At 36.1% G+C, this 25,835-nt stretch overlaps 1 long non-coding RNA gene across 2 annotated transcripts; it reads right to left on the bottom strand.

Moving 5' to 3' along the window:
* Nucleotides 1-20,977: 20,977 nt before the first annotated feature.
* LOC125098545 (uncharacterized) lies at nucleotides 20,978-24,543 on the bottom strand. Of its 2 annotated transcripts, XR_007126861.1 has the most exons (4): nucleotides 24,468-24,543; nucleotides 24,049-24,144; nucleotides 21,502-21,892; nucleotides 20,978-21,421 (listed from the first exon to the last, which is right to left on the bottom strand). It is a non-coding gene; the product is annotated as an uncharacterized LOC125098545 (long non-coding RNA). The 2 variants fall into 2 exon arrangements; XR_007126860.1 differs by having other exon boundaries at nucleotides 24,049-24,521.
* Nucleotides 24,544-25,835: the final 1,292 nt, after the last annotated feature.

Below are 25,835 nucleotides of genomic sequence, written 5' to 3' on the forward strand. Positions count from 1 at the left end.
TTCAGGTGGGAAGGGAAGTGGTTTGAAAAAGCCCAGGCAAAGGAAAATAGGATAAATTCATTCATCCCTCTATTTATCCACTCAACAACATTTTACTGAGCACTAACTCTTACTCTGGAACAATTCTGTAGGTAGTGGATGAAGTGGAAGACTTGTAAAGATGAATACAACTAATTCATTCACTCCTTCTCCTATTCATCCAAAGAGTCTTTACAGATCATCTGTTGTATAATTGACCGTCACTTACATACTGTGATACAGTGATTAATAAGATAGACTGTCTCTGCTTGCAATATGGTAGTTAACTTAGATATCCTTTAGGTCATTACTATAAAGTATGATGTGTGTTATGATAGCAGAACTACGGGGTGCTAACAGAAGACCATGGGAACAGAAAGAATGTGACTATTCACCTAATACCTGTGAGTATCACAAGGGAGATAATATTAGAGAGGGATCTTAAAGGTTGAATACAAGTTTACTAGGTAGAGATGAGAATAGATATTGCAGGTAGATAGAACAGAATGTAGCCAGCATAGAAATAAAACAGATAGCTAGCAGATTGTTTTTTAGTAAATGCTTAGTTTGATACTCTTAGGAGACAGAACATATAGAAAAAGGGTTCTGATAGAAGGTGAAACTGGGGAGATGAATTGTGAGTAAACTTTTGCAACAGATTTTATGCTTTGCTAAAGCATTGCACGTTATGCTGAAAATGAAGTTTATCTTCCAGGAAATAGAGAAATATAGATATTTGTGTTATAAAAAGAGACAAAGTTGGAGTGGGGAGAAACAGAAACAAAGAATTCAGTTGGGAAACAGTGGAAATTATCCAGGCAAGAGTTGTAAATAATTCATATTTTTGGGTCTTTGCTATTGAAAGGATATGTCTACAGAGTGAGCATTGTTTCTAAAATTGTAACAAAGAGTTTATATTCTAAGAAAATAATTGTATGTGTCCACATGTATGTGTGTGTTTGGTGGGGAATGGGAAGTAGGTACAGTGAAACAATTACCCAAAATAATATAATATAATATAATATAATATAATATAATATAGAATATATATGAATATGAATATGTATATATATATATATATATATATATATATATATATATATATATATATATATATATATAATAGCGGTGCTTGCAGTGCTTGTGGACAGTCGATCCCTGCAAGCGAACTTGTCATGAGGGCCCAAGGCAATGTGTATCATCTTAAGTGTTTTACATGCTCTACCTGCCGGAATTGCCTGGTCCCGGGAGATCCGTTTCACTACGTCAATGGCAGTTTATTTTGTGAACATGATAGACCCACAGCTCTCATCAATGGCCATTTGAATTCACTTCAGAGCAATTCACTACTGCCAGACCAGAAAGTCTGCTAAAAGGTCAGAGTAACACAGAATGCGTGCCTTCATCTCAAATTTCATTCAACACAGGTGGATCCCATGCATCTTCATTAGACAAGTCACCTTTGTAGCTAGCCACCAGGGCCAGTTCTGTGCATTGTACCTTCTTTGGTCTTGATTGCCCTTCCGGCATTTATTGGTGTATTAAAATGACTGAATATGACCATTAAGGACTCCATGAACCTGGGCTAATGGAAGACTGTAGAGAAAATGAAAAAAGATCCACCGGAGGACATCTTTGCGGGGGGAAGGGAGCTGGGGAGGAGGGAAATGACTAATGAAGCTAATTAAAAGAAGCATTCAAATCTGCTTTCTACCCTCATTAACAATTAGCAGGGCACTGGCCAGAGTTTGTACCCTGTGTTTTACCTTAACAACATTCTATTTGCTCTTTGTATATTTAAGTGTTGTAGGGAAATGTGTTTCAATCAAAACTGAACATGAGGGGCGCCTGGGTGGCTCAGTGGGTTAAAGCCTCTGCCTTCGGCTCAGGTCATGATCCCAGGGTCCTGGGATCGAGCCCTGCATCGGGCTCTCTGCTCAGCAGGGAGCCTGCTTCCTCCTCTCTCTCTGCCTGCCTCCCTGCCTGCTTGTGATCTCTGTCTGTCAAATAAATGAATAAAATCTTTAAAAAAAAAAAACTGAACATGAGATAAAAGGAAAGAGATGTTGCTTTTGTGATATTCTATCACAAACACTTTTATTGTATCTCTGTAAAATACAATGTATGTATGCATGTAAGTGTTTTTGTCCTGATGTTGCTACTTCCATGGCAAAGGAAAAAAAAAGAACGAAAAAAATTGAACAATATATATTATATATTATATAATATATAAAAAATATAAATATATTAAAAATAATGAAAAAATTGGACAATATATATTAATATATTCATATGAATATATTATATGTACATATATAATATAATGTATTATATTATATATTATATTATAATATAATACATTATATTATATATGTACATATAATATATTATATGTGTGTGTGTATATATGAAGCCACAATGCAAGATACTATGTGTTTAAATGCCTCATTTAAGAAATATAGCTAGTCCTTCCATAGGATCAGGGAGAGGGAGGTTTAAGATAGAAGGATGATTTCAGTGCAAAGATTGTTTTCGAGATGGGAGAAGATATAAGGATGCTTGAAGAAAAACACAACCTAGTGAAGAGAGAGAAACTGGAGCTTCTAAGAGAGATGAGATAAAATGGGGGCAAAGTTTCTCAGGAATTGAAAGGTGGAGAAGTTCAATAAGGGGCAATATTTCTGTCCCTATGAAGGTAATAAAAGGATGAATAGACAGGGATAATGATCACATTTGGGAAACTGAGGGGCAGGGTGGTTTGGGGGCTCAGTTTGCTTAATAAAGTCTGAAATGAAGCCGTCTGTGAAGAGAAGTGGTGAGATTTTAGATATTGAAGAACTCAGTGATTATGGTATCAAAATGTCAATTGGAATCAAGTTTCTTAATAATTTATGTTTGTGCTATTGAAGTACCAGTGGCAGTGAAACGTAGCAGTGTTGGTGAATGAGAGGAGGTGGTGGAATACGTTGTAATGAAGTTTTTAGAGACCTGTACAGAAGAAAACCATGAAACAATGAGGTCTAAGACTTGATGAAGCTGGTGTGTGAATGCTACAAGGTAGAGAAAGCTGTTGACTGATTCATGGAGGGGTCTCAAAATGACACTGAAGGGGCGCCTGGGAGGCTCAGTGGGTTAAAGCCTCTGCCTTCGGCTCGGGTCATGGTCCCAGGGTCCTGGGATCGAGCCCCGAATCGGGCTCTCTGCTCAGCAGGGAGCCTGCTTCCCTTCCTCTCTCTCTGCCTGCCTCTCTGCCTACTTGTGATCTCTGTCTGTCAAATAAATAAATAAAATCTTTAAAAAAAATGACACTGAAAGTTGAATGAATGTGTCATGAGGTGGACATTAAAGTCAATACAAATGGAAGGGAAGATCAGGCTGAAGAGAAAATGCGTATACAGTTTGTACAATTAAAATCAGGTAAAAAAACATTGTAAAATATATTGGAATAGTAAAAGGATTGTGGATCACAAAATTTTTCAGAAGCTGAAAGAGGCTACTTTTTATTTCTGTTCATATCTACCTTCCTTACTCCTCAGCCTAGATTCTTCTTTAGATAATAAAGATACTATGTTTAAAAGGATTTCTTTTATTTCTTTAATCAGATTTTCATAAATGAAACATATGTAAATACATAGGCAAGTGATGAGTACTGTGGTTAACTACGTATCTCATGATTCATTATCACCTTTGGTCCATACACATCCCTCTCTTGTTTCATTTATTTAATGATTCCATTGTATCTCCAGTCCCAATTCCCATCATCCTCCCTTTCTCCACCAAAGGCAAATTTTCAAATGTACACATCTTGTATCTTTTTGTTTGCATGTACTTTTGCAAAATGCGTATTTTTTCTTTGTTGGTATGCAGTTTTAATTAGCATAAATAACATTGTATGACATACTTTATTCAGGCTCTGCTTTTCATTCTGAGGGATGTCTTTAAATCTATCCATGTTGCCATGATTACATCGAAGTTGTTGCTTTTAACTGTGCATTAAATTCCATGGTGTGCATTCAGAACACTTTACCTATCACTCTTCCAGTAGTGGACATTCAAGTTTGCCTCCACAAATAATACGCCAGGGAATATCCTTGCACATGTCCTCTTTGGGACTTTTGCACAAGCTTTTTGGGGATACATATCCAAAATAGAACTGGAGATGGTAAATTGTACACATACTATTTTGACTATGTAGAGCCAGATTGTTCTCCAGAATAGCTGCTCTAGTTCACACTCCCAACAATAGTCTGAAGGTTCCTACAGCCCCACATTACAGCCAACACTTGGCATTACCACCTAATGTGTGCTGAACTAATATGTTTAGATTGACATCTTATTCTGGCTGTAATTTGCATGTCTGATTGCTGTAAGGTTTTAGCATCTCTTCCATGCTTCATGAATTTTTACATTTTCTGTTTTGCATTACTTGTATACTTTCTTCTATTTTTATTCTTGGCTAATTTTTAGGAGTTTCTCGTGTATTCTGATTATAAATACCTTATCAGTTTTGAGCACTACAAATATCTTTTCCCATTCTGTCATCTCTTTCTTGATTTTGTATGTAGTATTCTTATTGACCAGAAATCTTTCAGTTCAGAGCAATCATGCCAGAAAAGGAATGGGTCAATAAATGGCTCTGCTTCTCTAGAATTTAAAATTTTGAACTTAGGGACAAAAAGGCTGTGTAGATTTTTGAGATACATTGATGACAGCATGAGCTGCTACTGAAATACTATGACTTGTTCCCATCCTTTACTTTCAGGAGTCTTTTATTTATTTTTTAAATTTTGAACTCTTCTTTGAAATCCATAAGGTACCTTAATATCTTTTCAGTACATTCTGTTTTTGTTCAGGTAATCTAGAATTGCTCTCTATTGCTTATAGTTGAAAGAACCTTCACTAATACAGAAGATGAGACAACTGGAATGACAAAATGGTGTCACCAGGACCAGAGTTCATAATACAGTCCTGCAAGACGTTGTGATCCATGAATTCCCCATCATATGTTTCCTTCATAAGCTGTTCAAATAGAGAACAAAATGGTGTATTCTCACATAGTGAAGCTTCTGTTATTGACAAATAGATCTCCCACCCAGTTCCATAATCACATTCTGCTATAAACATATATACTAATAAAAACATGAGAATTTGAACATTCAGTAGCACTAGCCACATTTTTAATGATGGACTTAAAATAAAAACCCAAAGGTCTTTCTTAAGAGAACTCTGAATGAGCTAAATTTTCTCATTTTTTAGTGACTATTAATCTGAACAGCACTTGCCTCATCAGCTGCATCTTTCTAAATATGGATGTACTTAGACAGTAAATACATCCTCTTCCCAGCACAAGCTTTGTGTCCTATCAAAGGATCAATTATGCTCCTGCAAGGGGGCAATGCATTACTAAATAATGTCAAAAATGTGATTGCCTTAGAGAATAAAGGGAGAACAATGTTTACATAAGAAGTGCTCAAAGAATGCAGTTTTTTTTTTAATTTTTGCTCTTTAACTGGTAATTGAAATATGCCTAGATCCTAAAATAGAGATTCCTGAGAACAGATGTGATTATAATTTTGTCAAGGACAACAGTTTGGATTTTTGTTACATTACAGGAAATGAATCTTTCAGGTTAGCATGAATGAGAATTTTTTTATTCTTTTATTCCAGCACTTCCCAAACTTTGTTAATCAAAAGATTTTGATTAAAGTTCTGGGTAGGGCCAGGAATCTGTATGTTTAACTAGCACCCTAAATAGTTCTTAGGAAGGTGGCAATTGATTGGAGTGAATATCTTGGGGAAATATATGCTATAAACCATCATGGATTTATTGCATCTATCTAGAATTTTAGAAAATTGGCTTTGCTGATAAGCTGCAAAAGTATCACATGCCTCATCTATTAATATAACAAGGTTACTGGGAAAATTAGGTGTGATAGTATATGTAAAGAAATAGCCTTTATTCACTTTTTCACTTAGCAAAAATTTATTGAATTCCTACCATGTTAAAGTCAGCTTGGAATACACAAGGCATACAGAGATTATAAAATGTAATCCTTGACTTCAAAGAGTTCATGATGTATTAATCAGTAGGTGGCAGGCACTTAAGAATTAATAGGAAATGAAAATGTATGATAAGTGCTATGATTAGAGAAATATACTATTATGAAAGTGCTGTAAAGGAACATCTGATCTATACCTTGGGGTATAGGGGAAGGTGTCAAAATTGATGACTGAAAGATAAAATGTGGTCAGGCAGATGAAGAGGGAACTAGAGTAGTGCACAGAGAAGGAAATGCATCCTAGGAGACTTGACAGTGAGAGAGAGAACAGCATAATTGAAAATCTGAGTGTGTGACTAAAGTCTAGCATAAGGGGAGAATCATATTGAGAGAAAATGCTGGAGGGGTGAGCAAGAGTCAGGAGCTGTGGGTCATGTTGAATGATCTGGACTTGACTTTTCAAGCTGGAATATGTGTTTTGGAAGGTATTTTCAAGGGAGGGTCATGATCAGATTTATGTTTTTAAAAAACCACTTGAGCTCCAGTACAGAGAATAGATTTGTAGAGGGTTAAAACTGTAGGTAAGGGGGCTGGTTAGACTAATTGAATTGAGAGGCCATGAAGCTGTGAATTAGGGTAACTGGGGGATAAAGAAGGTTGGGGCAGATTGGAAAGATAGAAATCAAGTAGTGTCAAAAACACTTAGATATTTGTGTCCTCTGAGCCTCGTGCAGTGATATGCACATAGATGGCACTCTAAAAAATGTTTGTTGAATGAGTCAGGAAAGTACTTCATAAAAGGAATAGTAAAGCTGGCTTGTGACAAGTTTCATCTACGTATTAGACACATCTTCCTGGATTTTTAGTCAGGTCTTCAAACTCAGTGTTTCCATAACTGCATCTGTCTTTGCCATTAAAATCTACTTCTCTTCCTGAATTTTTTTTTTTTTTTCCCTTCTGGACCTGGTATAATCTCTGTCCATTCACCCAAGTCTGGGAATCATTTATCTCTGTATCTCCAGTGCCTAATGGAGTACTTCCCCAACTAGGCATAAGTATTCCATAACGTGAGGTTGAATAAATAGTTCCATGAATTCACTTAAGCTCAAACTTCAAACCTAAATGAAGCTGACCCACTCACATCCAATCAGTGACCAAAGAGTGGAGCTTACTTTTGGAACAGTCTCTGAATCCACCTCTTTTTCCCTCTATTGCTAGTTTCTTGTCTGCTTGTCTTGGTTTGGTTTGGGTTTTTTTTTTTTTTTTTTTTTTTTTTTTGTGGACATGGACTCTATATGTCTATCTCCAAGCTGTGCCCTCTTCGATATATTAAATTCAGCTGCCAGATAAATACCTCCAAAAGACAGTTTTTGCTGTAGTTCTCTATTCAGTGACTCTACCTCACCATCCTAGCCTGACCCTCATGATACTCCTTAATTTTCCTTCCGATCTTCTCTTCCTTTTCTCCTATTATCTTCCCCCTCCTCCCTCACACCAGGCTACTTCAGTCATAATGGTATTATCACAGTTTCTGAAAATGCCCTACACTTCACCGTATCTGTATCTTGACTCATTTTGCTCTTTTTCTCAATATTCTCTTCATTTCAGACTCTACTTGAGCCCAGCTTCCTTCAAAGCCCAGGTCCCAGGCATGTCTTCTCCATGGAGTCGTCTTTGCCTCTTCCCAGCTAGCAATGACTATTCTTCTCTAAGCTCTAAGAACATTTTCATTTGCACATGTCTTATGCTTCATGTCACTTTCTTTCTTTTAAATAGTTGTTCCTATTCCTATTTTACTTCCTGTAAAACAAGGACTGTAGACAAGACATGGATTGTGTTTCTTCTTTCTGACATGGTGATACCGAATTTGTTGCCTTCCAAACACAATATGCCTGATAAATATTTATTGGATGAATGAATAAATGAATGAATGAACAAATATCTAAAATCCATTCCTGGCTCAAACCAAGGAATTATTTTGTCATTCTTCTTATTATTTAATCCTCAAAAAGGGCTAATATAGTCCCCTTCAAAGGCTTGACACATGAGTAGAAATGTTTAGGTTGTCATAATGTCTAGGGAAGGGTCATTACTGACATTTATCAGTTAGGACCAGGGATAGTGATATTTTGAAGCACTCTGAACAGTCCCTGTCCGCCTCTGTTGAAAAACACTTGTGGCATTTGAGTTTTAGTGTATGATAAAAAGAATAAGAATTTTTGACTTCCATTTCTTACAAACTGGCCACTTAATTATATTAAGAATTTGATGAAATTAGGTGTATAAAGCATCTAGGTTAGTTTGCAGAATAAGCTTGCAGTCAGTGGTAGCTGTTACTATCAATTGCTTATCTGGAAAAAATGGGGCTGGTGATAATACCTACCTCACAGTATAAAAAGGAGAATTAAGAGTCAGTGCACAGGAAGCTCTTTGAACAATACCCTGGTATTGTTCAAATGTCAATACTGAACAAATATTAACTGTTGTCATCATTATTGTTATCCCTTTACTAGTATTATTTTCAGATGTTTCACAGAGCAAGATTATATTGAATTTACAGTCAACTAAAAGCCTCAGGATGTTTTCACATGAAGAGTTGTTAAGTCAGTTCCTTTGCAATCTCATACCTATGAACAAAATAAGCTCAGACCTTGCTGTGCTTTGGTTCCTTTTGAAGGTTGATGGGAAATTCCAAGGTGAACCAGACTTAATGCCTGTGGCCTTTATCCACAGCACTGAGGAAGGAATATCAAGGTGAAGAGAAATAGCAATTTGATTCTCGGTTTTGCATTGAAATGGATCCGGCACTCTGCGGCTTTTTATATAATGCTGGAGCTGCCTTTCCAGTCCGCATTTGGTTTTCTGGAGAAAGAAATGTATGAAGATAGAAATTTGCTTAGGGGCTTGTTATTTTCTTTTCTTTTGTTTTATTATTTTTTTTAACTTTTTTTTTTTTTTTTTGGATGTTCTAGTGGGGCTTACTTAAGTTGCTATCCACCTTTGAGTTTAGAATTAGCTTTTTGCTTGCTTTCATGATAATTGTTAACTGAACTGGCTAGCAAAGCACTTTCACAGACATTACTGCTTTTGATTTTTCACAACAGCCCATGGAGTTGGGATTATTCTTTTTCTTATTTTACTAATAAGGAAACGGAGCACATTTGTGATTCACACTATAGATAGTGTCAGCTCTAACATGCACATTTGGGTTTTTTGGCTCTAAAATCTGAAATTAAGAGGTGAACTATTTCATATAAGGACAAACTGATATGGGAAATAAAGGCAACAAGAAAAATTAAATTTCCATACTACCTACAGCCCACTGACAAGTCCTTGAAACAGGCAGAGTGACATTCCTCTAGGGACTCAACTGCCTGATGTTCATACTTTGCTAAGGGCAAAAGGCAACCTTAGCCCAAACCCCAGGATCCTGTGAGTCACTTTCACATATAAAAGTCCCTTTGGAAACTTCCTATATCTCTAGCCCCAAGATATGTGTTGGTAATCATCTGATCATCCCATATGCATCTGAAGTGTTTCATGTCTAAGGTTTTATTAGATGGTAATAAATGACCTTTCCCTAACAATAGCTAGCCCCCTCAAAGTCTTGGAAACCTTGCTTCCAAATTTCCTTAGAGACTTAAGCTATCACTAACAACCTCCCGACTTGAAAGTATATAACCAGCCTCTCCTCAGGACCCCAGTGGAGCTCTTTCTACTCACAGGTCCTGTTCCCATGCTTTAATAAAATCACCTTTTTGCAACAAAGTTGTGTCAGGAATTCTTTCTTGACCATAGGCTCTGAACCATAATACCTTTCCTACCCCAAACTAACTTCAAGTAGCCATATACCTCAGGGATTCCTAGAATAGGTTGTTGGGGAGAACAATAAGAGAGGAAGAAATGAAACATTTACTTTATGGACTAATTTCTATAAATCAGACATGATGCTACACAATGTTCATTCATCATTTTATGTTGTCCTATACACAGAAGGTACAGAAACTGAGAAAAGGAGAAGTTAATCAACTTAGCAGTCTCCAAACTATGTACAGGCTAATGTGCTAATTTTGGTAAGTTTGTTTGAAGCTCAAAGGGCTTCCAGAGGTACAAGTGTGCAAAGTGATGGTTAAACGCAGCTGAAAGTTGTTCAAAGTTGTCAGGCCAAGTTCTTTTATTAAATACCATTTTTGACATGTTTCTGTGAAAGATTAGCTGGTAATGATTTTAAACACAGGATGCATAGGAAGGAATTTCCCAGGTGGTTGAAGGGTCAAGATAAGGTGGCTTTGGCCAAAGCCATGTGTACCTAGAGGTAATTAAAAAAAAAAAAATCTGTATCCTCAAGTCCAGTGTGACATGTTTTCTTTTTTTTAAATTAAATTTCTTTTCAGTTGGGGCGCCTGGGTGGCTCAGTGGGTTAAGCCGCTGCCTTCGGCTCAGGTCATGATCCCAGGTCCTGGGTTCGAGCCCCACATCGGGCTTTCTGCTCAGCGGGGAGCCTGCTTCCTCCTCTCTCTCTGCCTGCCTCTCTGCCTACTTGTGATTTCTCTCTGTCAAATAAATAAATAAAATCTTTAAAAAAAAAAATTTCTTTTCAGTGTTCCAAATTCATTGTTTATGTACCACACCCAGTGCTCCATGCAATGCGTGTTTTCTATTTTCTTTGTTAGTTCTTGCAGGAATCATAATAGAATATCTTTTGGAAAATATATATATCTTTTTCTCTCTCACTGACTCGAATAATGGTGATCTTTTGGGAAAAGAATCTTTGTGGACCAAATTTACTTACAATTATTTTTGGTTACTCAAAACACTTCCAAATCAGAATTTAAATAAAGACTTTAATGATTCTGATTAAAGCAGATGTAAGGAAGACTTATAATGACTTATTCTTGCCTAAGCTAGTGTAAAAATTTCACAAACTTCCTCTGTGGGATGAACAGTCTTCAAACTTTTTATGTAAACTGTTTGTGTTGTTTATATATTTCAGAGAGATAAAATTTTGCATTCAGTATGTATGCACATTTCCCCATTTCATCACAAATAGATCAACACTTTGTAATAGCTTTCTAAACAATATAATTATTTGGTTTTATCTTTCACTTATATCAGTTCTATGTGGTTTTTATTTACCCTATTTTTTAAAAATCTAAAGGAAAGAGGAGGTATATCTGTTATTTGTGGCTGGATGGCATTACATGAATATTTTAAAAGCAAGTTATAGAAATCTCTTAGAAACTTATGCAACAGGTAATGTTTATTATTCAATGCCTTCATGAAAAAATAGATTTTTCAACTCCTGAGGTTATACTGGTGAACATAATTTAAAATAAAACCTGAGAAAAGTAAAAGAGATTAAATAAATATTCATGAAAATGCCCTCTTCAGGAAATAGGGTCATTTGAACAGTCTATTCCATTAAAAATCGCTTTATTTCACTTAAATTGGTTACCTCGCAGGGAAGGAAGACATAAGAATACTAAAGGATTGATTCTGAAATCTGGACCAAAGAAATGACTTTGAAATCTCTCCATTGCATTAGCCAAATGGAATTTATCACACACAAAAATCTAGAACTGATCAGTTGTTTTAACCTATATAACTTGGAGGAGTACCAAGAATCTATTTAAGTGCTATGTCAATTGTATGAAGAATTAACATTTTTATTAATATATAAATATTGATAAACTGCAAATTAACTTGGACTTTTACAGCATTGGGATGATCTAAAATTAGCAATTGCCTCAATGCGATTTACTAACAATCACTTAACAATGATCATTAAAATTAATTCACAATCAGAATAACACAGAATAGACTTGTGGAATCATTAGCATCACTTGATTTTTATTTATGACAATCACCAAAAATTAAAGCACATGATTTTTAATCAAAAGATAAACAAGTTTGGGGGCACCTGGGTGGCTCAGTGGGTTGAGCCTCTGTCTTCGGCTCAGGTCATGATCTCAGGGTCCTGGGATCAAGCCCCGCATTGGGCTCTCTGCTCAGCAGGGAGACTGCTTCCCCCTCTCTCTCTGCCTGCCTCTCTGCCTACTTGTGATCTCTGTCTGTCAAATACATAAATTAAATCTTAAAAAAAAAAAGATAAACAGATAAACAAGTTTGAAACTAAAATAATCTTTTATCAGCTATTGGTAACCATACTTCCTGATCAACTATTGTGATGTTTGAAAGTTTAATCTAAACAATTTGCAACCGTTGTATGAATGGTTTTTCAGACTTATGCTTATCCCATCACCCACTTTTGCACTTTCTTTCCTTCTTTTTGGCACTTTAACTGGTGCTTTGGTCTAAATGTTCATGCCCCCTCTGAATTCCTATGTTGAAAGCCTAATGCCAGAAATGATGCTATTAGGGGGTGGGGCCTTTGGGATGTGCTTAGGTCACAAGAATGGAGTCCTCATTAATGGGATTTTTGTTAATATAAAATAGACCCAGGAGCTCCCTAGCCCCTCCTACCATGTGAGGACAGGTCTGCAACCTGGAATCTGCCCATGCTGGTGCCTTGATCTTGGACTTCCAGTCTCCAGTACTATGAGAAGTAAGTTTCTATTGTATATGGTGTTTTGTTATATCTGCCCAAACAGCTGAAGGGGATAACACGGCAAACCCATCATGTTTCAGTGACAGTATCCAAGCCCCTTGGGAGGTACTGAAAGAATCAAGGAAGAGACTGGTTAGATGAGATTGTTCTAGACCAAGGATACCCAACCTGTGTTCTGGGACCAGAAGTATCAGCATCATCTGACAGTTAGAAATGCAAATCCTAGACCCCATCCTGAATCCAGGGAATAAGAATCCCCAGATAATTCATATGCAAAATAAAGCTTGAAAAGCACTGTTCTAGGAGATGCCTTAAATACTTCAGAAGCTGAGTTGGTACCTGATACTTTTTTTCTTTTCTTTTCTTTTCTCTTTTCTTTTCTTTTCTCTTTCCTTTTTCCTTTCTTTTCTTTTCCTTTCTTTTCTTTTCTTTTCTTTTCTTTTCTTTTCTTTTCTTTTCTTTTCTTTTCTTTTCTTTTCTTCTTTTCTCTTTTCAATTCCAGTAAGGTTAACATACAGTGATATATTACTTTCAGGTGTGCAATACAGTGATTGACTTTTCTATTCCTGACAGTAGTTTGGTCAACTGAACTTAAATGCTAGAATGGTCTAAAGCTTACCTAGCACAGACCAATGATTATTCCTGGAAAGGATTATTTATCTTAAGTATTTCATGTCTTGCCTTTTCCAAACAAGACATTTTCTTTTTTTTTTTTTTTTAAGATTTTATTTATTTATTTGACAGAGAGATAGGGAGCACAAGTAGGCAGAACAGCAGACAGAGGGAGAGGGAGAAACAGGCTCTCCACTGAGCAGGGGGCCTGATGTGGGACTCCATTCCAGGACTCTGGGATCATGACCAGAGCCGAAGGATGCTGTTCAACCGACTGAACCACCCAGGTGCCCCAAGCAAGAGATTTTCTAATCATATTTGAAGAGTGACAGGAACTTGAGAGATGCCTAGATTTCACCCTGTGTTGATTTGCATCCAGCACTTAACATGAGGGTGGAAATAGAGAAAACATTTTCTTACCCATATGAGGTCTCAGAAGACACTTAATTCTTAAGCTGAATATTTTAAACCTTATGAGTTCCCAGAGATTTTGGACGATATGCGGCTGTGTCCTCTGGGTTGCCATCCCTTCTAATTCTTTGCAGACTGGGTGCATTCCTACTTCATTCTCTGACTTTAGTCAAGATGGAGGAGGAAAGGGAATGAGTATATTTTTGAAACTTTAGAAACATAAATATAGCACATGGTGACTAGCTAGGATTCATGAATGAAATAGGGGTTGGAAACAGGTACCTATAAGGGTCATGCAGGCAAAATAAAAGTATGAAGTAGGCAGAGAAACAGGCAATGGGAAGTTGAGGGGACCAAGGTAAATTGGGGAGAGCATGTCCAGTGTGTAAAAGCCAGCCCTGGCTCAGTCCCACCTGGTTGCAGTCAGGCAGTTGTAGGAGCACAGAGCATCTGATGGAAGCATGAAATCTGAACTTTTGCATGGCATCTCTCAATGTTTTAGAATACAGTGCAGGCAGAGGAATGTGTCTCATGGCCAGATTCAATCCCCAGGTCACTAGTTGGCCACCTCAAGAGAAACAGATTCTTGTAATATATTCCAATAATTATCAGTTGCTTCTCTAAGGAAGTTATTCCTTTTATATGTCATAAAACTATTATGTGTTCATTCTTACCCCCATTTTCTTTTTGTTTTGTCCTTAAGGAGAAGAACAATGACTGCCATCCATTATCTGCATTAAAATGCAATGCATTTAAAAACTTGAGCCACCCCACAGAGAACTTATTAATCTCCCAGTGAAATGGTACCAACATATTCTTGTAATATCACTCACATACAATTTTCTCAGGATTTTTGCTAAGGGGATTTGATGGAACCTGTTTAAGACAGGAAAAGAGGGCCTTGTCTTTTCTCAGTGGGGTGTCTTTAAAACACTGAAGGAACTCCTGGTGGCTCTGAAAGCTTTTGATAGCTTAAATTTGCTTAATTATCCCTAATACTGAATGCTTAGTCAAAACATAATGTCATATCGTGAACAACCTCAAAGGCTCTTCCTAATAACGGCAATTGCTTTGGATAATGAATGAGCTGAACCTGCCAAGATTTCTGTGTTCCTCCGCATGTCCATCTTGGTATAAACAGAGGTCTTCCAAAAGTGAATTTGGTTTTTGTAGGTTGATGGGACTCTAACCTGCTGTTCTCCAGCATTCACTATTGTATCTGTTTGTAAAACTTACTTCTATGTTAAACAGCTGATGTTATTATTTACCAGAATCTTTTAGTCCTCTTCAATCTTTTACCATGCAACAATAATTTGAAAGCTTATACAGAAAACCAAATAAAGGGGCGCCCGAGTGGCTCAGTCCATTAAGCCTCTGCCTTCAGCTCAGGTCATGATCCTTGGATCCTGGGATCGAGCCCCACACTGGACTCCCTGCTCAGTGGAGAGCCCGCTTCTCCCTTTCCCACTGCCTGCCTCTCTGCCTACTTGTGCTCTCTCGCTATCTCTCTGTCACAAAAATAAATAAAATATTAAAAAAAAAAGACAACCAAATAAAAATGACAATTACTTCAAAGTATCTGGCAAATTTTAAACAAGAGTGCTTTAAATTTATATCTAAACCAACATCCTCCAGTTGCATTATTATTTGTAGTTTAATTTTTTAAGTAAAAAAAAAAAGAAATTTCTTAGCATTTTTAACAAATTGGGAGAAACAATGGTTCATGTTGGGAGCAGAGGTTGCTAAGTCATTAGGAAAAACTAAATGTTTTCTTTATTCATATTTGCACTTGAAGAAGCCAGTACGATGCCTGGCACTTTGCAGTGACCCACTGAAGAGCTGAATGAATAATAGGACCCCAGCTGTTCTAAGAGCACATCCTCTCAAGGCCTTGTAGACCTGAGATGAGGATGGATAGTCCATGAGCAGAGGTTGTCTTTCCAAACCAGGAGCATCCCCCAGGCTGACCTTTCCAATGCTGGTAGAAGTAGGAGAAGGGTGAGGATCGTTAAGATTGTGGTGAATGTCACAATTCAAGGATCTCATATTTTATATTCTTGTAGGAGTTTTTTTTTTTAAGAACCTATTCAAACCCACTCATACATTTATATTAAAAGTTATGTTAATTACCAAGCAAATAATATTTCAAATTTAGAAATCCTACTCATTCCTAATTATAGCTGTCAGAATGGCAGGGCTTTGTGAACTAAGTAGCAAACATGGAAAAGCCTTCCTCGTAAATCAATAAAGTGGAACATTTTAAAAGATACATAATTAATTATTTAGCACAAGGAAACACTCTGCAGCTTGTACTGTGTCTATGTACAATTGCATGATTCTTTTCTTTCTGATAGAATGCTAATTGTTCTTTTTAAGTACCTTGGATACAAATCACTTGATTTTCTAACTGGCATGTCAAACTAACTTACATAGTCAGTACCTACTTGTGAATATATTGAAAATATGGCTGTGGAAGTAAATGGAATGGACCATTTACAGCCTTCTTTATAATACCTCAAAGGCATCTATCATGTAGGCTTAACAATTTCTCCTTTAATACAGAGGCTTTTTAAAAGTGGCTATTCAGATTATGTTGTTCATTCAGTAGTGATTTCTGATAGTTTCAGTAGCATGTAGGGAACTGTGACAGTGATTTATTGTAAGTTATTATACTAGTTACAGATGTGACATTAAATTATTTGCTCAAAATTTCAACCTAGAAGGGGAAAAAAAAAGATTTAGATACAGAGGTGTGTAGCATTGTGGATGATATTACGGGCTCTATAAGAAAACTTTCTGGGTTCAGTTTCTGCTCCCACCATCTATTAGCCAAATGAATTTGGTCCTCTTACTAACGTGTCTGGGTTGCAGATTTCTCCTTTGGAATTTGGGTCTGATAACTGTTCTCATGACATGGTGTGAGGATGAGACCCAATATATGTAAAAGGCTGAGATAATACTAACCACATAAACACTTGATTTTTGCTAGCTATTATTGTTTCAAAATTAAACCAGAAATTGGGATACTTTCTGCATTGCCAGAAAATATGTAATAATTACTGATTATTTGAGAACCAATGGTTCATACCAGCCTTTATAAATCCTCACAGTAAATACCATAAAACATTATTCTGTTGTATAAAGAAAGGCCAATGCATTTGGAGATGTGCTTTTTTCCCTGAAGAAACTTGCTTTATGAGAACATCTTATATCTCTGCCTACTAATCCCTTATTTGGGTCTTTGTCCTTGGGTGAAATCCCTTATTGACATAAGACTAATACTTTAGCTATCTAAAAATTCAGCTCTCTGGAAAACTCTCTCTGGAAGATGATGGCTCAGCACCAGGAAATAAACAGTCCATTCTAGGCAAAAAAAGAAAAAGTAGATGTCAGAAAACCTATGCCCCAAATTCTTACTCTTTACTTATAAGGGCTTTTTTTTTTTTTTTTTAAGTCATTCACTCAAAGTTTATTTGTCCTCATTTTACACATAGTTCCTATGGAAAAGTGTTTATCTGGATTCCTGTGAAGGAAATTAGGAAGAAATAAATTAGAAATGGGAAAACTGATCTTATCTATGTCATCAAGAATTTAGCAAATGGCTGATGACAACAAAGGAGATAGAAAATTTCAGAAGGCAGAAATGATGTAAAAGAATAAATCCTAGAACCTTTCAGAGCTATTTTGCAATGAGATGGATCTTCCTTTTTACCTCAATAGATTCTGATGTTATCTAAGATTATAATATACAGATTAATAATTGATATTTATACATGATCTAAATCATCAAAAATAATTGGACCTGTTTACCTTACTTTGTGTAAGAAGTTAGAGAAGGAATATACCAGATTTGCCAAATTGGTGGCCTGCAGGAGGACTCTGACTTGGTGAATATAATTGGTTAGTTTATTTAAAACAATTGAATTACTTACTTGCAGATATTTAAAAAATCAGAAACTTTCACCTAAAATTGGCTCCCATTTCTTGGAAAAATTAGAAGATATGGTGATAATGAACATATGTACTTATTTTCCAAAAGACAACTGCATGGGAACTCTCATATATTTCCAATGGCATTAAAAATATTGTCACTGCTTGCAACGTGGGGGCTTTGGGGGGTAGGAAAAGAATAAATGAAACAAGATGGGCTCAGGAGGGAGACAAACCATAAGTGACTCTTAATCTCACAAAACAAACTGAGAGTTGCTCGGGGAAGGGGGGTCGGGAGAGGGTTATGGACATTGGGGAGGGTATGTGCTATGGTGAGTGCTGTGAAGTGTGTAAACCTGGCGATTCACAGACCTGTACCCCTGGGGATAAAAATACATTATATGTTTATTAAACATATATGTGTTTAATTTATAAATAAAAATACATATATATGCTTATTAAAAAATAAAATAAATTAATTAAAAATTTAAAAATATCGTCACCACTTTGGAAAATTTTGAAAGTTTATTATAATGTTATTATAAAATTTTGAAAGCTTATCATAAAGCTAAACTATGGCCCAAAGATTCTACTCCTAATTTAACCTAAAGAAATCAGTGCATATGTCCACAAAGATTTATATAAGAATGGTCCTAACAACTTTAGTCATAATAGCTTCAAGCTGGCAACAACCCAAATGCCCATCAACAGGAGAATGTATTAACAAATTATGGTACAGCCATTCAGTAGAATGCAACCCTAAAACAACAATAAACACAAAAACAAGTAAGTGATACACAGCAACATGGAGAAAACTCAAAACCATTATATGGAGGGGGGAAAAAAAAAAAGCCAGGCATAAAAAGTACACCCTGTCTAATTTCATATCTAATGAAGTTTAAGATAAAGATTATCTTACAGTGCTAGAAATCAGAATAGTAATTGTCTTTGGGGGATCTGAGGTGGAATTGAACTGGAATTGACTGGAAAGGGAAATTTGTGGGCTGCTGGAAATAATTGTTTATTTTGATTTTGGTGGTGGTTATATACATTTGCCAATATTAAGCTCTATGCTTGTCTGCTGTGGATTTTACTGGAGACACCTTATGTGCCAACAAATACGATCAGCCTAAAAAGACAAGAGAAACAAACTCATAATTAAAGTCGAAAAGCCGCCATCTCCTTTAGCCATGTCATACTCTGTCTGCTGGGTCTCGTGGGTATCAAGTCTGTAATTCTAAGACAGTTTTAGCTACCTGGAAAACTCAGCTCTTCATGATAACTAATTCCTTCAAGGTTCTAGAGAGTGATGATGCTTAGCTGTTTATCCTTGCATGTTTTGCTTAACGTGGCTTTCTGAGCTGCTTTACTTAGGGTGTTTCAGTTGGCTATCTGTCCTCATGTATCAAATGATTAACTGTTATCACTCAGAGCATTTCAAACATTTTAAATAAATAAGAGCACTGCTTGACACAGCAGGCAGCAAGCTTAGGTGAAATAATAAAACTCATTACCCTGAAGACTTACACAGATTCAAAATAATAATCAAAAATAGCTGCACACTGACAAATACAATTATATATTTCAGATCTTTAGAGTTTAAATCATAGCTCAGAGATCCATAACAATTTCCTAAAAGAAGCTATGGATGATTTCAAGTGAATGACAAGAAGGTCAACCAGTTCTCTTCATAATACATTCTTTGTTATTTCGATCAGGGACTAAATTCTAAGATGAAAGGATTAAATCTCTGACCAAGAATGGCATTTTAATATTAAACAAATTCAGTCTCCACCAGAATAGAGAATTTCTTGATAAAACCTTAACATAAATCTTTGTGTTTTTCAGAAATTTAAGAGTATAGACACACACACACACACACACACAACCCCCTTATGTGTCAAATTCATTTGCATTCAGAAGCATGATGCCATTTGAAACTTTATTAAAAGAGGATCTATTCAAGGTCAACTGCTATACTTGGTAACAAGCATTAAAAGTAGTTTATGAGCAACACATGTTATTAATTAATAATGCACATGTAGTTAAGTGTTGAGATTAAGCAATATTTATGCATGTAAGTATGACTCATTCTTTTCTTAGTGATTTATGAGACAGAATTTTTATCTAACAGACATTTCCAGGTATCTAATCAACCAGAGGTTTTGCATTTTCATCATGAGGTAGAGATGTTTCAAATTTAATTACAACTCATTGACCTACAGTAGTGCTTTCAGGGTTGATTTCCATAGTCATCACCAGCAAGTGGCAGCTAACCAGTAATTAAAAGAATTACAAATCTAAAGATTTATAAATAATCTGGTAATATAGTAGGCTTTTTAGGTTTTCTAAGATTCTTTTTCTTAGAAATGTGGAGATGTTACTATAAATTCACATTGCTGTCTGGTCAATCTATGTCCTCACAAGTGAACCATGTCTATGCAGATCTATAGCATCCCTTCATGCCCAGAATATTCTAGTAGGTTCCCACGTGCTGTTTCTGCTCCCAGCACTTCTTCCTGAGCACTGCCCACATGGAATAGATTCATCCACCTCAAAGACCATTTTCACAAGTTGTCCTGACATTCAAGATGTTTGTAATGTTAGAAAGCAGTATAAACCCCTTCTAAGACCACAGAGATTCCACGTCAGGCTCTGCCATGATATAGCTATACGACCTTATTTAATGTTAAGGTCATTTTAACTTTTGACTTTATTTTTATCACATAAACAGATATAGTAAGTAGATACTACTTGCTATACCTACTTCATTTTTTTGTAAGTAGGCACAGTGCAATCAAGTTTGGCTGCATATAATGAATGCCACAAAAAGTCTAAAAAGTACCAATTTCTGTACCTGAGATACTGGTAGTATTTGAAACTCCACAAGTGATTCTAATGCATAATCAAGATTGAGGAATAGTGACGTTGTTGAAGGAAATCATAAAAAAAGCCTGTTGAGGTGGCAAATTAGTAAATTCCCTAGAAAAAAATTAAACATTTTTCATCAATTTAACTCTAAATAATCTTCAGAGTCTTTATTCAACCTATTGCCTTTCTATCCAGACTTTCTCCCTAATAATGTCCTTTTTGTGTACCCATGGCCATGATGGACCAATTCTACATGGCATTTGTCACATTACCATAATGCATTACAATTTTTTTAAGAATTTATCTCCTACCACATCTGAAACATCCCTGCGTATTTTGGTATGTAACTTTTGTCATAATATGTGTTGAAAGAGATGATAGAATGTCATGTGTTCTTGGTTTCACCTTAGCAGACATAAATGCTCCAGAACTGTACGTGCTAATTCGAGATATAGATAGATAGAGATAGATAGACACGAGATAGAGAGATGAATGAGTTTAGATATTTGACAGCTTGACTGCAGTTAGCTGCAGATATATCTTTTTTTTTTCCCCCTTGGGATTTTACAAGGAAAACACACTGTAGAGTGGATTGTAATGCAAGAAAACTACGCTTATTAGCGATTGACAGCTGTAGGTTTCTGTCATCTTCAAGAAGGAAAGATGTGTGGTAATAAAGGAACCCATCCATAAATCTGTATATGACGGAGGAGACATTCTGTTAGAATTCAATACAGATGGGAGCACTTCAGCACATAGCAAGCAGAGCTTCTCCTTTTGACTGTCTCTTAAACACAGTTCCTGTCTCCTAAGGGCTTGAGAATTTTGTGTAGTTGAAAAATCAGCCACATGCTTCAACTACAAAGATAATGCCATCTCTGGACATCACCGACATGCATTCTTCTGCAACGTTGGTGAATCTGCATTAAGCCATTTATACTTGTTTACTCCATTTCCCCAGCAATCAAAAGCAGGCACTTCTGAAATGGTGGTTTGGGATTGCGGTTAACATCTGGAAAGGGAAAGAGGAGTGACTAACACATCTGCTTGACACTTGAGACACTTCTTTTTATCTTTTAATGCCAAACTTACTGAATGAGTGGGGTCTGTTTATTGCCTCCATTCCCTGCAACCTAATGATTTCTTTCACTATGCCAGTGCGATTGCTCACGGAAATGGTTTCTGACAATGTCTTCATTTGTCAATCTCAGCAGTTCTTTCTTTGTCCTTACTTTTTCTTGATGTTTTGGTACATTTAACACAGTTGACCACTTCCTCTATCACTTCTCCCTGATATCTGTGACAATAGTGTGTTTTCAAGTATGTATTCTTACTTCTTTCCTGTTTCCTCTTGGGGTTTATTTTCTTCCTTCTCTAGAGGAGCTAAGGATGTGGTAATTTTCTCCACATTTTTATCTATGTCTTAACTACTTTCAGTATTTTATCAATTCACATCTCCAACCATCATTGTTAAGAAAACAGCCTGAAAGAGAAAGAAAGAAAGAAAGAAAGAAAGAAAGAAGGAAAGAAAGAGAGAAAGAAAGAAAGTCACAAACCTCCCATGAAATTTGTCTACTGAATTTTCACTCGAATGCTTGACTGAATTTAAAATAACAGGCTCATCTCTGAACTTCAGCGTTTTCATATTCATTTAATCTCTGATTTTTATTTTTTCCTTTGCAATCTTTGTCAAATCTTTTTCTCTGGCTGCACTGCTTCCAGTCTAGCACGGAATCTCTCCTACCATTTTTGAGTCATTGAAATAGCATTCCATAAGAAAACTGTAATTCCTACATTCTTTCATTTCTTTTGATTATGACCATCTAATTAATATTTCTAAAATATAAACTATATCACATTATGTCCTCATTCAGTATCTTTCTGCAGTATCTTTCCTTTGCTCAGTATAAGTTCCACAAAGTAGAGAATTTATCCATCTTAGTATTATATCCTTGTTATTAGGTAACTAGTAAATAGTAGATTTTCAATGCAACTGTTGAATGAATAATGTAGAATTAACTCTAAATGCAATCTGAATTTAATGTTTTCTACAACTGACCCCAGTTTATTTCTTTAAACCTATCTTTCCATACTCCTACGAATCCTAAGTTCTAGTTACTCTCCAAATACACAATGTACATCTCTTCAATAATTCCCTTTCAAGAACTGTCAAAATGATTTCCTCTTCCTAGATTTCTGTCTTCAAAATCCTGTTTTTACTTAAAATTCTTAAGTATGCCTCCTTTTATCAGTTCCATCTGAAAATGGCAACTCGTATTTGTTTACATTTATCGAAGGTTTTCACTTTACTATGTGTTTTGCATAGATAGCCCTTTACATTTCACAATCACCCTATGAAGTAGGTCTAATTCCTCCTCCTCAACAACTGAGGACATCACAACTTGGAGAAGTAAAGTCGCATTGCAGTTAAATTACAGAGAGCTCAGATCTGAGCCTTGAACAGTCCAACTACAGAGCCGAGTCTCAGTTCCCATAGCTTTCACAGTCATGACATTCTCCTCTGAGCTCCTGGCATGTGGTCTGTATTGCTCATTTAGCATTATTCATATTTCCTTGAATGATTGTTTAATTTGTCATATGTATTAACCTTGTCTCTCAAATGCAGAGAATAGATCTGAATAGAGATATGAATAATAATTACTAAAGTGTCATTATTGACTCATGGGATTTCATTTAGATCAAAACATACACTGTTGGCCTGGTGAACTAACTACCGAATAGATATTACCTGTTCAGTGCTTTATCCTAACATGAGCATTAAATCCACTTGGCAAAAAATATTTTCAGAACTGCAGTAGATGTAAAATAAGAACATCTCTTTATTTATGTAAATAATTAAAAATAAATGTCAGGCATGCCCCATTCCTACTCATTTAAGTCATTTTAATGATACATGAAATATAAAAGGAGATTTTGTTAAAGGTCTCTAAGGAGAAAAGGGCAACACCACTAAATAAAGAAGGATGATCATGCTGGGGCAAACTTGAAAGGAGATGGCATTTATACAAAATGCAATTTACTTTGACAGTAATTTTCTGAATTTCGCTGGTTATTATTGAAGATATATGTGTGTTTGAGTAAGAATGCTCCCTCTTTCCTCTCTAGCCAGCTGCTCTGTTTGATCCTACAGTGAAGTCACCATCCTGTGTTAATGGCTTCACAGTTTGTTCCTGGGGAAGAAAAAAATTATTATGATGTCACAAATCTGTCATTTTGACTTCACTGCAGGGTCAGGTTGGGGGAGAGAATGGGTTGTAAAGGATAAAATCCTTCAGGTGGAAACTTTTTCTCCTTATAATAAGAAATATTGTTAGGACAAGCACTTAAAATCAAGTAGACAAAAGGGTATATGACTTAAATGTTCACAGGTATCATGTTAGAAATAATCCATCTGAAATTCTCTTACTTTTAATGATGTCAGGATAAATTTTTTTTCCCTGTACATCCAAGCGGGTCTTTCTCTTCACTTTTCTACATATACCTTACAGGTCCTGGCATCATAGGAAGAGTTTCCTTTTCTGGATTTGTAATAAGCTCTTTGAGGAATCACAATAGTATGCCATCTTTTTGCATAAGTACCAAAGTGCATCGTCACAGCCCTTTTAAATTAATGCATACCAACTTCAGGCTTCAGATGGCAGAGTTGCAGCAACTTTGCTCCTCCTTTCTCAAATCCATCAAAAACAATGACTAGAAATTTAAAAGATCTTCTAGCTAAAATGAAACAAAGAAATGGCTAAGATCTCAAACTACAAACTAACTGTATGCCTACCAAACAATGTCAAATCTGGGCCAAAAGAGGGAAGAATGCTGAGAGCCAACACACGCCTTTTTGAACATGGATGGATATCGATTTTTCCAACAGTAAACATTACAATCCAGAAAGTCATATCCAGTGGCTCTTTGATTAAAGATGACAACATCCAGGGGGGTATAGTGGCTGCAGAAAACCACAGAACCTCCCCATGGAATATAAGTTTAATAGCATCAGATAACCGGGGAAGTGGCACTGAAGTAGAAACCAAACTGGCACTCACGATTAGTCTTGACTCAGCCGCACACTCTTTGAGAGAGTGCCAGAAGCCAAGCAGGGAGAGGAAGCAGCAGCACAGGGAATATCTGACATAAAAGGATTCTCTGTGAGTCACAATTACTACTTGCACACAAAAATGAGTCATGCATTCAGGACAAAGGGGAAGACTGATTTGGTGTGAGAATGTTTGAGACAAAAAATTTCAGTCCAGTCTCTGGACCTCCCTATCTTATAGCTCATTCTCCCCAGTCCCGTATCTTATTTTCGGCAGGTAGCTAACTTCATTCAAACTTGAGTAAAACTTAGAACCAACAGATAAACTATGGGACTAAATGAAGGAAGCAGACAGAAACAAATGGTAGTATACTTATAAGAATTCTTAAAAATGCACAGGAAGAATTTAATTAAATAGCTTATTCTATTCTCAAAGAAATTAAAAGAGAAATATAAGGGTCCAAATAAAAGACTCCATATAATAGAAGAAAGTTCAAAGCAAGCTGTTGGTCCTCAGAAAAGAAATATAAGGAACAAATAAAACATACTGAAAATAGTACCTTATAATAAGGCAGTTTAAAATATAATAAAAGTGATTGAAAGAACAAAGATATAGTGGGTAGAATGGGGAAAAACATAAAATTAAATGGAAAATAACAAAAACACAAAAGTAGTAATCAATGATGATAAATTAATGAGATGATAAATGAATCGCTCATACATATTTCGTATTCCTGAATAAAACAGATGGAACAATGAAAAAAGCTTTTGCATACATATTAAGAAAAAGCCCCTGCAAAAAACCCCCGCATTTTAAATTTACAGCTCAAAAATGTATTTGTGTTGTAGGAAAAGATGATACAGAATTATCAGTGGCAGATTTGGTAAAATTACTAAATTTCAATATCAAATAAATAATCATATAAACAACCTGGAAGAAAATAGATTAACAATCAGACTGCCCTCAAATTTTTATAAGAGAATGTAAGACCAGAAGACAATATATAGTATAATTAAAGTTTTGAGAAAAGTATACTGTGGCCCAAGATTTATTTTTTTTAAAGGATTTTATTTATTTGGCAGACAGAGATCACAGTAGAGAAGCAGTCAGAGAGAGAGGGAGAAGCAGGCTCCCCGCTGAGCAGAGAGCTCGATGTGGGGCTTGATCCCAGGACCCTGAGATCATGACTTGAGCCAAAAGCAGAGGCTTAACCCACTGAGCACCCAGGTGCCTCTCTCTCTCTCTCTCTTTTTTTTTAAAGGATTAATGGCCCAAGATTTTTTACCCAGTCCTGCTGTCCTTTAAGTACAAAAGGCAATAGACAAATCATCTCATACATGGAAAAACTTAGGGAACGCATCAACAATGGAAAAAAGA

Source organism: Lutra lutra, chromosome 4 (assembly GCF_902655055.1).
Source record: "Lutra lutra chromosome 4, mLutLut1.2, whole genome shotgun sequence".
In the NCBI taxonomy this organism is placed as follows: domain Eukaryota; kingdom Metazoa; phylum Chordata; class Mammalia; order Carnivora; family Mustelidae; genus Lutra; species Lutra lutra.